Source organism: Rutidosis leptorrhynchoides, chromosome 8, assembly GCF_046630445.1.
Source record: "Rutidosis leptorrhynchoides isolate AG116_Rl617_1_P2 chromosome 8, CSIRO_AGI_Rlap_v1, whole genome shotgun sequence".
Lineage (NCBI taxonomy): Eukaryota > Viridiplantae > Streptophyta > Magnoliopsida > Asterales > Asteraceae > Rutidosis > Rutidosis leptorrhynchoides.
In genome coordinates, this window is record NC_092340.1 from 246,944,074 (window position 1) to 246,958,589 (window position 14,516).

Consider the following 14,516-nt stretch of genomic DNA (forward strand, 5'->3'; position numbering starts at 1 on the left):
TTTCTTTTTCGGAAGACTTTACTTTCTTTTAATGATGGAATTGATTCATCGTGTAGATCCATCTTTCTTTAAAATATATTACAGTAAATTGGGTAAAACTATTTAGATTAGTCCAAAGCAAAAGTATCTTCAGTTATTTATACAAAAATATGTGACATATGTTCAAAATAACTTGGTAAATTTTTCTCACACTTGGCTTTTATTTTCTTTGCCTTTTTTTTATTGTCCTCTATTCCATTTTAAATGAATTCTAACATTTTGGTTTGTTTCTCAATTTATGTCCTTTTCGAGGTAACAATAATTTCGGTGTTAACACCTAGTTTTATCGTTCATAAATATGTATAAACATGATTTTGAATTCATTTAATTGAAAATTTTGAAAAATTTTACTAGAATTGGGTAGTCAGTATATAAGACTAGGGCTGTTCTTTATTATCATAGAGCACTAGATTCTAATACAACTACTGCGTTACTAGTATTTTTAATGGTAACCAAGTGTTTTAAGTTAAAATTTTTAAAAATCCGAAAGAATTTAACCCTTTCCCACACTTAAGATCTTGCAATGCCCTCATTTGCAAAAATCAGTAACAATTTAAATTATTGAGGGTGATTAGCGTAGCAAAATGATTAAATTTTACCAAAGTTTCCAAACATATTGGCGTTTGTTTGCTGAATGATAAATGGTGCATATCATTTGTTCATTCCGTCTTGTTGTTACATCACATTTGTTTTTCATTTTGTCGTCAAAAGTACTAGCTTTTGCTGAACTTAATGCCAGTCTTTAAAATGCGTTGTTTTACCCTGTTTTGTACAATCGACAATATACATATAATACAAATATAAACATGCATGGCAATTTGAAATGGGACTTAAAATCCCACTTTCAAATCAAATATGAAACATTAGTACAACAAATAAAAATATTAAACATTACAATAAAAGTATCATAATATAATGTGTTTAAACATAAATAAACGGAAATAATAAAAATTAAAAATCATATAAATTACCAACCGAAACTAAATCAATCTGGATAGGGGTTCCAGTTCATGTCATCGTCCGGGTTCCATGGTTGGTGATAGGTGTACTGGTAAGCCTGGTTAGGGTCGTAGAGAGTAAATGGCGGTCTCATCTCTGGCTGGTGTGGAGGATAGTAAGCTGGTCGGGTTGGAACGTAGTGATCCTGAGGTGACAGCCGACTTATAATCTGGCGCTGATGATAGTCCCATCTATCATACTGTCGTTGCCTGGAATGCTCGTAATCATTCCGGGCTTGCCACTGCTCCATCCGACGAAATGTCTCCGCGTTTGTTATATCTACCTCCTCTACACGCTGGTAGACATCAGTCATAGCCTCCCGAATGACATCCCTAATGTCATCCGCTTCCTCCATCTCCTCGTCTGAGCCTCTCTATACCTGAGGATGACTACCTACATAGGGTATTGCCTGGTTGCGTCTACTCTTCAATACCTTAGCACCCACATAAACCCTCAATCCTAAAAGCTCAACCTGTTCCCTACCTTCCAAAAGTGGACCCCCTTGGTCCTTATCTACACCTAAGTACTCTCCAATGAGAGTAACAAAAATACCTCCTCCAATTATCCCCCCTTCCTGTATTCCTTCAATCATCTTAGATAAATAAAAACCAACACAGTAGGGGATATTAACAAAGCCTCTTGGGTCTCGAATACACTTTAGGTAAAATAAATCATGTAAGGTCAATTTTTCCTTATTGTGACCTCTCTGTGTAATCGAGTTAGCCAAAAATCTATGAATTATAAGAAGCTCGGCTCTGTTAATATGTAAGTAGGTATGTGTTCCTCCCCGCCCAAAAACATTATAATCGGACATACGCCTCCAGACGGCGTTCGCATCAAAATTCCTATCTACCCTTTCACCACGATAAATCAAATTCATACAATCGGGTAGTAGTAATTCAGCAGGCGTATATATCTGTAAAGCCCTGGCCATGTCCAGCATGGACATCCTGTACATCCTACCGCCAAGTATAAATCTAAGAAAACTTCTATCATCTAATCTATCTACATCTACATTTAATGCTATAGTACTCATCAGCTCAACACACCATTCCTTATATACAGGTCTACGAATGGTGAATAAGCGTTCCCAATCAGTAAAAGAAGTACTGCCATACCTTTGAATCAGATGCTCCCTAACACGGTCAGCTAGTTGGACCCTTTCCAAAGGATCCCAATCAATTACCCTAGGCACCTCTACATCTTTCGTTACTAATTTGAATTTATTACTTTGATATGCAGGGTAATCTCTCCATCGTCTATCGAATCTCAGATTAGGATGCAACGTGTGTTCAGGAATCGTTGGGTATTCTACAGGCAGATGCATTGGAAATACTATGAATTCAGTAACAAACTGTAGCGGATCATAATAAGGTACATGTTGATCAGGCTGATGTTGTGGTTCCTGTTGTAGTTCTTGTTCGGGTTCATATTGCATTTCTGGTTCAGGTTCTGGAGCAGGTCGTCTAGATGATGATGATGAACCTCCAGTATCGGCTCTCTGCAAAACACATTAAACACAAAATTTGTGCATCCATATATGCATTAGTGTTAGCAAAATAACAACTTAAAACAATCACAATAACATGTTAAATCAAAATTGAACTTATACACATTTTCACATTTTTTTAAAATTCTACACTTTTTCAAATAAGCACATATGAAAATGTAGACAAAGTTCATAAGCATTTAACTCAAATAACATGTCAAAATAGTCATTACTAACAATTAAACAAGTCTCAATTGGTAATTATATCAAATTAATCAAGTTCATGAATTTTGCAACTAAAAAGTCCACTTTAATCTCCAAAAATCATGTTTAGGATCAAAGTTTGGATCATTTAACTACCTAAACATGTTACACTACTTAATTTAGCAATAATTCATGACAAAAATCGACCATAACCTGTTTATATCAAAAAGCCCTAAATTGCTCAAGAACACAAACGCTATATTCCTAAAAATTTTGAAGTTTTTGGCTTCAAATCATGTTAAATAGCATCAATCTCTATTATACATGCATAAAATACTAACAATTTAACTCTAATTACACTAGAAATTAACAAAATTGCATTAAGTAAAATATTGGTAATTATCACAAAAACTAGTAAATTTTAGAGTTTAGGGGTGTAATTTTTACCTTTTTTGATAAACTTCTGAACAATTTCATGATTAGAGCGGCTTGCAGCGAGAAATTTGGTTGAATTTGGTGAAAATTTGATGAAAATTGAGAGGTTTTGGGGTGTATGTTCGTATGTGTGTGTGTGGAGTGGTGCAGAACACAGCTCGCTGAGCTTTTTCTATCTGGCCTGTTTTCCAGCTCCATGCGATCGCATGGAGTTGGAGTTCAAAACCCATGCGATCGCATGGGGGTCCGGGTATAGTACTTTGGCTTTTTTTTAATAACCTTATACTTAATAAAACATAAAATTAATTAAAAATTAAAATTTTGTTTCTTTTTAGGATGAGGGCGTTTCGGATCATTGTCCTAGTCCGTCCCTCAACAAAATTTTAAAATTTGTCATTTTTAAACGCTGTTTTAAAAGCAAAGATTTTTGGATTTTTTAAATGTTTTTGGCATACTTTAATTCAATAAGGCTAAAAATAATGATAATAAAAGTTCTCGTCCCTCCCTTGGGTAGAGCAATTTCGGATCAACAACCTTGTCTTCAACTCACGACGAATTTTAAAAATCATATTTTTTAACTTAGCGAAATAAAGTAAATTTTTGTTTTTAAATTCACACCAAACTTAAATTTAAAATGCATAAAATTAAAAATTCATATTAAAAATTCACACCAAACTTAAATTATATTTTTGTTTTTATACATACAAACTTATATTAAAAATATTAATTTTTCAAATATTTACAATTTTAAATATATTGTTTTGTTAAAAAGAAGTTTACAATATTATTTTAATAATAATTTTAATAACAAAGTAAAAATAGAATTAAAAATCTTTTTGGTCTTTTATCCCACTTTAATCAATCAAATATTATCAAAAACATACGCCCCCTCTTTTCAGTAAAGTAATTTCGGTTACATAACCTAGTTTAACTCATGACGAATTTTTGAAGTATTTTGAGTTGATTGATTAAAGATATTTATACCTTAAGCATAAACGGTAAATTTCGCAGTGATGTAATAAATTTTTGTATGATATCAATAATTTAGGTCGTAAAACCTAATTTTATTGAATACCAATTTAATACTTTATAGCGAACGATTTAGCGTTTAATATCAAAAGGTTAAAAATAAAAATATAAATAAAAACTGAAAACTGTACAAACTTACCTGTGAAATAGAATTCTTAGTGACCTGCTTTAGCCCACTCATAAGATAGTCGGACTAATTGGTTTTCCATAGCTACATAGGCGTAACCTCGAGCATTTAATGTTTTTTCTTCGAAACATATGAACGGTCCATCTCTGCATAAAGTAACGAATTCGGTATTTGAATATGTTTGATTATTTGAACATTTACCTTCATATGACCATTTTCCGCATTTGTGACATCTTTCAAGGTGTCGTGCTCTTCTTTTCGCTGCGGATTTTGATTTTTCTTTACCAAAATGTAACTTATTATTTTCGTTCCTGGATTCTTTTCTTACTTCGTCCAATTTACCTCTGATTAATGATACTATTTCACTTGGAAGGGTGTCATTATTACGTTTGGTGATCAAAGCGTGTAGCATTAGACCATGGTTTAGTTCACAGGAAGTCTTCATCTTGTAAAACCTAAAAAAATAAAAATTCAGAATGGGGGAAGAAAGCTTGTTCTTTAGGGTCTGCTAGGGAAAGACCATTCGGATTCCATTCTCAGAAACTACACGAAAACAGAATATCTAACTCTAACAGAAATACATATTATCCTTTAAAGACTTGATTCTCCCCACACTTAGTTAGCTGTGGTGTCGAAATTGTGATTAACTTCGTTGTCAACTTCCATTGGACTATCTATGTAATGTTTAACTCTGCGACCATTAACCTTAAATTCAATCCCTTTTGAATTTATTAATTCTACTGTTCCGTATGGGAAAACTCTTTTGACTATGAATGGTCCAGACCATCTTGATTTAAATTTTCCAGGAAATAGCTTGAATCGTGAATTGAAAAGAAGAACTCTGTCTCCTTCTTTAAATTCTTTTGAACTTCTGATTCTTTTATCATGCCATTTATTCGTTCTTTCCTTATAGATTAAAGAATTTTCGTATGCTTCATGTCTTAATTCTTCTAATTCGTTTAGTTGACTTAACTGTAGACGTCCAGCTTCATGTAAATCAAGATTACGTGTCTTCAAAGCCCAAAATGCTTTGTGTTCAATTTCTACTGGAAGATGACATGCTTTTCCGTAAACGAGTTTAAAAGGTGTGGTTCCAATTGGAGTTTTGTAGGCTGTTCTAAAAGCCCAGAGTGCATCCTCCAATTTAATGGACCATTCTTTCGGATTTGATCCTACGGTTTTCTCTAGAATACGTTTTAAAGCTCGGTTGGTATTTTCAACTTGTCCACTTGTTTGTGGATGATAAGCAGTTGAGATTTTATGAGTTACTCCATATCTTTTAAGAACTTTCTCAAGTTGATTATTACAAAAATGAGTACCCCGATCAATTATTAAAGCTTTTGGTGTTCCAAACCTTGCAAAAAGACGTTTTAAAAAGTTGACTACAACTCGTGCATCGTTAGTTGGGAGAGCTTGTGCTTCCGCCCATTTAGATACATAATCAATGGCAACGAGAATGTAGAGATTATTATGAGATTTTGGAAATGGACCCATAAAGTCAATACCCCAAATGTCAAATACTTCACATACTTGAATGACATTTTGTGGCATTTCATCACGTTGACTTATTTTTCTGACCCTTTGACAAGCATCACAGGATTTGCAAAGAAGGTGTGCGTCTTTGAAAATTGTAGGCCAATAGAATCCAGCATCATAAACTTTTCTTGCTGTGAGTTGAGGCCCATAATGCCCTCCTGTTGGTCCTGTGTGACAATGGTTTAAGATTTGACTAGCTTCATTCCCAAATACACATCGACGTATTATTCCATCGGGACAACTTTTAAACAAATGTGGATCTTCCCAGAAATAGTGTTTTATATCACTAAAGAATTTCTTTCGTTTTTGGTACGACAACCCCTTTTCAAGGAATCCATATACTAAGTAGTTTGCATAGTCTGCAAACCATGGAATTTCATAATAATCTATCTTCAATAGATATTCATCAGGAAAGTTATCTTGTATGACCGATTAATTTAGAACTTCTAATTCGGGATTTTCCAGACGAGAAAGATGATCAGCGGCGAGATTTTCTGCTCCCTTTTTATCTCGGATTTCAATATCGAACTCTTGTAAGAGTAAGATCCAACGGAATAATCGTGGTTTAAAATCTTGTTTCGAAAATAGGTATCTAAGAGCAGAATGGTCGGTATAGACCACCGTTTTAGCTAGAACGAGATATGATCGAAATTTGTCAAAAGCAAAGACAATAGCAAGGAGTTCTTTTTCAGTAGTTGTGTAATTCGTTTGTGCTCCTTGTAACGTCTTACTAGCATAATAAATAGGTTGAAATCGTTTTTCAATCCTTTGTCCTAAAACGGCTCCCATTGAAAAATCAATTGCATCGCACATTAGTTCAAATGGTAGATTCCAATTTGGAGTTATCATGATCAGCGCATTAGTGAGTTTCTCTTTAAGAATATTAAAAGATTTGATACATTCATTTGAAAAGATGAATGGAGCATCCTTTTCTAAGAGTTTATTCATAGGAGTGGCAATTTTAGAAAAATCTTTTATGAAACGTCGGTAAAAACCGGCACGCCCTAGAATACTCCTAACTCCTCTAACATTGGTGGGATGTGGAAGTTTAGCAATTACATCTACTTTAGCTCTATCTACTTCAATTCCTTCCTTTGAAATTTTATGTCCAAGAACGATGCCTTCTTTAACCATGAAATGGCATTTCTCCCAATTAAGTACTAGATTTTATTGTTCGCATCTAATAAGCATTCGTTCAAGATTAACTAGACATGATTCAAATGTATCACCGAAGACTGAAAAGTCATCCATGAAAACTTCCATGCATTCTTCTATCATGTCATCAAAAATCACCATCATGCACCTTTGAAAGGTTGCAGGGACATTGCAAAGTCCAAATGGCATGCGTTTGTAAGCAAAAGTACCATAAGGGCAAGTGAATGTGGTTTTCTCTTGATCCTCGGGTGCTATTGGAATTTGAAAATATCCGAAAAAACCATCAAGGAAACAATAGTAACTATTTCCGGCTAATCTTTCCAACATTTGATCAATAAAAGGTAATGGAAAGTGATCTTTTCTGGTGGCGTCATTTAATTTTCTATAATCAATACAAACACGCCATCCTGTTACAGTCCTAGTAAGAATAAGCTCATTTTTCTCATTTGTGATGACAGTCATGCCACCTTTCTTAGGTACGCATTGAACTGGGCTTATCCATGGACTATCAGTAATTGGATAAATTAAACCTGCATCAAGCAGTTTAATAATTTCTTTCTTAACAACATCTTGCATATTAGGATTTAATCGTCATTGGCGTTGCACATACGTTTTATGACCTTCTTCCATAAGGATTTTATGTGTGCAATACGAAGGACTTATTCCTTTAATATCATGAATCTTCCATGCAATGGCTGGTTTATGAGCTTTTAGCACAGAAGAGTTGAGATTTTTCATTTTCAGTAAGAGAAGACGATATTATTATAGGTAATTCAGATTCACCATGTAAATAAGCATATTCCAAATGGTTTGGAAGTGGCTTTAACTCTAATGTCGGTGGTTCTTCTATTGATGATTTATATCGATATCTGTCTTCCTCTTTTAGCATTTGAATTTCTTCTGTTGTTGGTTCATATCCATTAGCCATAAGTGTAGCTAACATTTCAGTTTCATCAATTGGTTCAGTTCCTTCTCCTAAAGAACATTCTCCTGTTCCTTGTAATTTTGGAAATTCTTCTAACAATTCTGCATGTGATTCTATAGTTTGAATATAATAACATGTATCATCTGCAGATTGCTGTTGTTGCATGGCTCTATCAACTGAAAAGGTAACACTCTCGTCCTCTATACTTAGGGTCAGTTTCTTACCAAACACGTCTATCATTGCTTTATGAAATGTCCCGTTCTTATTGATTAACAACGTTCCATATTAATTGATTTCGTTGCGAGGTTTTGACCTCTATATGAGACGTTTTTCAAAGACTGCATTCATTTTAAAACAAACCATAACCTTTATTTCATCAATAAAGGTTTAAAAAGCTTTACGTAGATTATCAAATAATGATAATCTAAAATATCATGTTTACACACGACCATTACATAATGGTTTACAATACAAATATGTTACAACAAAATAAGTTTCTTGAATGCAGTTTTTACACAATATCATACAAGCATGGACTCCAAATCTCGTCCTTATTTAAGTATGCGACAGCGGAAGCTCTTAATAATCACCTGAGAATAAACATGCTTAAAACATCAACAAAAATGTTGGTGAGTTATAGGTTTAACCTATATATATCAAATCATAATAATAGACCACAAGATTTCATATTTCAATACACATCCCATACATAGAGATAAAAATCATTCATATGGTGAACACCTGGTAACCGACATTAACAAGATGCATATAAAAGAATATCCCCATCATTCTGGGACACCCTTCGGATATGATATAAATTTCAAAGTACTAAAGCATCCGGTACTTTAGATGGGGCTTGTTAGGCCCGATAGATCTATCTTTAGGATTCGCGTCAATTAGGGTGTCTGTTCCCTAATTCTTAGATTACCAGACTTAATAAAAAGGGGCATATTCGATTTCGATAATTCAACCATAGAATGTAGTTTCACGTACTTGTATCTATTTTGTAAATCATTTATAAAACCTGCATGTATTCTCATCCCAAAAATATTAGATTTTAAAAGTGGGACTATAACTCACTTTCACAGATTTTTACTTCGTCGGGAAGTAAGACTTGGCCACTGGTTGATTCACGAACCTATAACAATATATACATATATATCAAAGTATGTTCAAAATATATTTACAACACTTTTAATATATTTTGATGTTTTAAGTTTATTAAGTCAGCTGTCCTCGTTAGTAACCTACAACTAGTTGTTCACAGTTAGATGTACAGAAATAAATCGATAAATATTATCTTGAATCAATCCACGACCCAGTGTATACGTATCTCAGTATTGATCACAACTCAAACTATATATATTTTGGAATCAACCTCAACCCTGTATAGCTAACTCCAACATTCACATATAGAGTGTCTATGGTTGTTCCGAAATATATATAGATGTGTCGACATGATAGGTCGAAACATTGTATACGTGTCTATGGTATCTCAAGATTACATAATATACAATACAAGTTGATTAAGTTATGGTTGGAATAGATTTGTTACCAATTTTCACGTAGCTAAAATGAGAAAAATTATCCAATCTTGTTTTACCCATAACTTCTTCATTTTAAATCCGTTTTGAGTGAATCAAATTGCTATGGTTTCATATTGAACTCTATTTTATGAATATAAACAGAAAAAGTATAGGTTTATAGTCGGAAAAATAAGTTACAAGTCGTTTTTGTAAAGGTAGTCATTTCAGTCGAAAGAACGACGTCTAGATGACCATTTTAGAAAACATACTTCCACTTTGAGTTTAACCATAATTTTTGGATATAGTTTCATGTTCATAATAAAAATCATTTTCTCAGAATAACAACTTTTAAATCAAAGTTTATCATAGTTTTTAATTAACTAACCCAAAACAGCCCGCAGTGTTACTACGACGGCGTAAATCCGGTTTTACGGTGTTTTTCGTGTTTCCAGGTTTTAAATCATTAAGTTAGCATATCATACAGATATAGAACATGTGTTTAGTTTATTTTAAAAGTAAAGTTAGAAGGATTAACTTTTGTTTGCGAACAAGTTTAGAATTAACTAAACTATGTTCTAGTGATTACAAGTTTAAACCTTCGAATAAGATAGCTTTATATGTATGAATCGAATGATGTTATGAACATCATTACTACCTTAAGTTCCTTGGATAAACCTACTGGAAAAGAGAAAAATGGATCTAGCTTCAATGGATCCTTGGATGGCTCGAAGTTCTTGAAGCAGAATCATGACACGAAAACAAGTTCAAGTAAGATCATCACTTGAAATAAGATTGTTATAGTTATAGAAATTGAACCAAAGTTTGAATATGATTATTACCTTGTATTAGAATGATAACCTACTGTAAGAAACAAAGATTTCTTGAGGTTGGATGATCACCTTACAAGATTGGAAGTGAGCTAGCAAACTTGAAAGTATTCTTGATTTTATGAAACTAGAACTTTTGGAATTTATGAAGAACACTTAGAACTTGAAGATAGAACTTGAGAGAGATCAATTAGATGAAGAAAATTGAAGAATGAAAGTGTTTGTAGGTGTTTTTGGTCGTTGGTGTATGGATTAGATATAAAGGATATGTAATTTTGTTTTCATGTAAATAAGTCATGAATGATTACTCATATTTTTGTAATTTTATGAGATATTTCATGCTAGTTGCCAAATGATGGTTCCCACATGTGTTAGGTGACTCATATGGGCTGCTAAGAGCTGATCATTGGAGTTTATATACCAATAGTACATACATCTAAAAGTTGTGTATTGTACGAGTACGAATACGGGTGCATACGAGTAGAATTATTGATGAAACTGAACGAGGATGTAATTGTAAGCATTTTTGTTAAGTAGAAGTATTTTGATAAGTGTCTTGAAGTCTTTCAAAAGTGTATGAATACATATTAAAACACTACATGTATATACATTTTAACTGAGTCGTTAAGTCATCGTTAGTCGTTACATGTAAATGTTGTTTTGAAACCTTTAGGTTAACGATCTTGTTAAATGTTGTTAACCCAATGTTTATAATATCAAAATAGATTTTAAATTATTATATTATCATGATATTATGATGTACGAATATCTCTTAATATGATATATATACATTAAATGTCGTTACAACGATAATCGTTACATATATGTCTCGTTTCAAAATCATTAAGTTAGTAGTCTTGTTTTTACATATGTAGTTCATTGTTAATATACTTAATGATATGTTTACTTATCATAATATCATGTTAACTATATATATAACCATATATATGTCATCATATAGTTTTTACAAGTTTTAACGTTCGTGAATCACCGGTCAACTTGGATGGTCAATTGTCTATATGAAACCTATTTCAATTAATCAAGTCTTAACAAGTTTAATTGCTTAACATGTTGGAAACATTTAATCATGTAAATATCAATCTCAATTAATATATATAAACATGGAAAAGTTCGGGTCACTACAGTACCTACCCGTTAAATAAATTTCGTCCCGAAATTTTAAGCTGTTGAAGGTGTTGACGAATCTTCTGGAAATAGATGCGGGTATTTCTTCTTCATCTGATCTTCACGCTCCCAAGTGAACTCGGGTCCTCTACAAGCATTCCATCGAACCTTAACAATTGGTATCTTGTTTTGCTTAAGTCTTTTAACCTCACGATCCATTATTTCGACGGGTTCTTCGATGAATTGGTGTTTTTCGTTGATTTGGATTTCATCTAACGGAATAGTGAGATCTTCTTTAGCAAAACATTTCTTCAAATTCGAGACGTGGAAAGTGTTATGTACAGCCGCGAGTTGTTGAGGTAACTCAAGTCGGTAAGCTACTGGTCCGACACGATCAATAATCTTGAATGGTCCAATATACCTTGGATTTAATTTCCCTCATTTACCAAATCGAACAACGCCTTTCCAAGGTGTAACTTTAAGCATGACCATCTCTCCAATTTCAAATTCTATATCTTTTCTTTTAATGTCAGCGTAGCTCTTTTGTCGACTTTGGACGGTTTTCAACCGTTGTTGATTTTGGATGATCTTCTCGGTAGTTTCTTGTATAATCTCCGGACCCGTAATCTGTCTATCCCCCACTTCACTCCAACAAATCGGAGATCTGCACTTTCTACGATAAAGTGCTTCAAACGGCGCCATCTCAATGCTTGAATGGTAGCTGTTGTTGTAGGAAAATTCTGCTAACGGTAGATGTCGATCCTAACTGTTTCCGAAATCAATAACACATGCTCGTAGCATGTCTTCAAGCGTTTGTATCGTCCTTTCGCTCTGCCCATCAGTTTGTGGATGATAGGCAGTACTCATGTCTAGACGAGTTCCTAACGCTTGCTGTAATGTCTGCCAGAATCTTGAAATAAATCTGCCATCCCTATCAGAGATAATAGAGATTGGTATTCCATGTCTGGAGACGACTTCCTTCAAATACAGTCGTGCTAACTTCTCCATCTTGTCATCTTCTCTTATTGGTAGGAAGTGTGCTGATTTGGTGAGACGATCAACTATTACCCAAATAGTATCAAAACCACTTGCAGTCCTTGGCAATTTAGTGATGAAATCCATGGTAATGTTTTCCCATTTCCATTCCGGGATTTTGGGTTGTTGAAGTAGACCTGATGGTTTCTGATGCTCAGCTTTGACCTTAGAACACATCAAACATTCTCCTACGTATTTAGCAATATCGGCTTTCATACCCGGCCACCAAAAATGTTTCTTGAGATCCTTGTACATCTTCCCCGTTCCAGGATGTATTGAGTATCTGGTTTTATGAGCTTCTCTAAGTACCATTTCTCTCATCTCTCCAAATTTTGGTACCCAAATCCTTTCAGCCCTATACCGGGTTCCGTCTTCCCGAATATTAAGATGCTTCTCCGATCCTTTGGGTATTTCACCCTTTAAATTTCCCTCTTTTAAAACTCCTTGTTGTGCCTCCTTTATTTGAGTAGTAATGTTATTATGAATCATTATATTCATAGATTTTACTCTAATGGGTTCTCTGTCCTACCTGCTCAAGGCATCAGCTACCACATTTGCCTTCCCCGGGTGGTAACGAATCTCAAAGTCGTAATCATTCAATAATTCAATCCACCTACGCTGCCTCATATTCAGTTGTTTCTGATTAAATATGTGTTGAAGACTTTTGTGGTCGGTATATATAATACTTTTGACCCCATATAAGTAGTGCCTCCAAGTCTTTAATGTAAAAAAAACCGCGCCTAATTCCAAATCATGCGTCGTATAATTTTGTTCGTGAATCTTCAATTGTCTAGACGCATAAGCAATCACCTTCATTCGTTGCATTAATACACAACCGAGACCTTGCTTTGATGCATCACAATAAATCACAAAATCATCATTCCCTTCAGGCAATGACAATATAGGTGCCGTAGTTAGCTTTTTCTTCAATAACTGAAACGCTTTCTCTTGTTCATCATTCCATTCAAATTTCTTCCCTTTATGCGTTAATGCAGTCAAGGGTTTTGCTATTCTGGAAAAGTCTTGGATGAACCTTCTGTAGTAACCAGCTAGTCCTAAAAACTGGCGTATGTGTTTCGGAGTTTTCGGGGTTTCCCACTTTTCAACAGTTTCTATCTTTGCCGGATCCACCTTAATACCTTCTTTGTTCACTATGTGACCGAGGAATTGAACTTCTTCCAACCAAAATGCACACTTTGAAAACTTATCGTACAATTCTTCCTTCCTCAATACTTCTAACACCTTTCTCAAATGTTCACCGTGTTCTTGGTCATTCTTTGAGTAAATAAGTATGTCATCAATGAAAACAATGACAAACTTGTCAAGGTATGGTCCACACACTCGGTTCATAAGGTCCATGAACACAGCTGGTGCATTAGTTAAACCAAATGGCATGACCATAAACTTGTAATGACCGTAACGTGTTCTGAAAGCAGTCTTCGGAATATCATCTTCTTTCACCCGCATTTGATGATACCCGGAACGTAAGTCAATCTTTGAATAAACAGACGAGCCTTGTAGTTGATCAAATAAGTCATCGATTCTCGGTAGTGGGTAGCGGTTCTTGATGGTAAGTTTGTTCAACTCTCGGTAGTCGATACACAACCTGAATGTACCATCTTTATTCTTGACAAACAAAACAGGAGCTCCCCACGGTGATGTGCTTGGTCGAATGAAACCATGCTCTAAAAGTTCTTGTAATTGGCTTTGCAGTTCTTTCATCTCGCTGGGTGCGAGTCTGTAAGGAGCACGAGCTATTGGTGCAGCTCCTGGTACAAGATCTATTTGAAATTCAACGGATCGATGTGGGGGTAATCCCGGTAATTCTTTCGGAAATACATCGGGAAATTCTTTTGCGATGGGAACATCATTGATGCTCTTTTCTTCAGTTTGTACTTTCTCGAAGTGTGCTAGAACAGCATAGCAACCTTTTCTTATTAGTTTTTGTGCCTTCAAATTACTAATAAGATGTAGCTTCGTGTTGCCCTTTTCTCCGTACACCATTAAGGGTTTTCCTTTTTCTCGTATAATGAAAATTGCATTTTTGTAACAAACGATCTCTGCT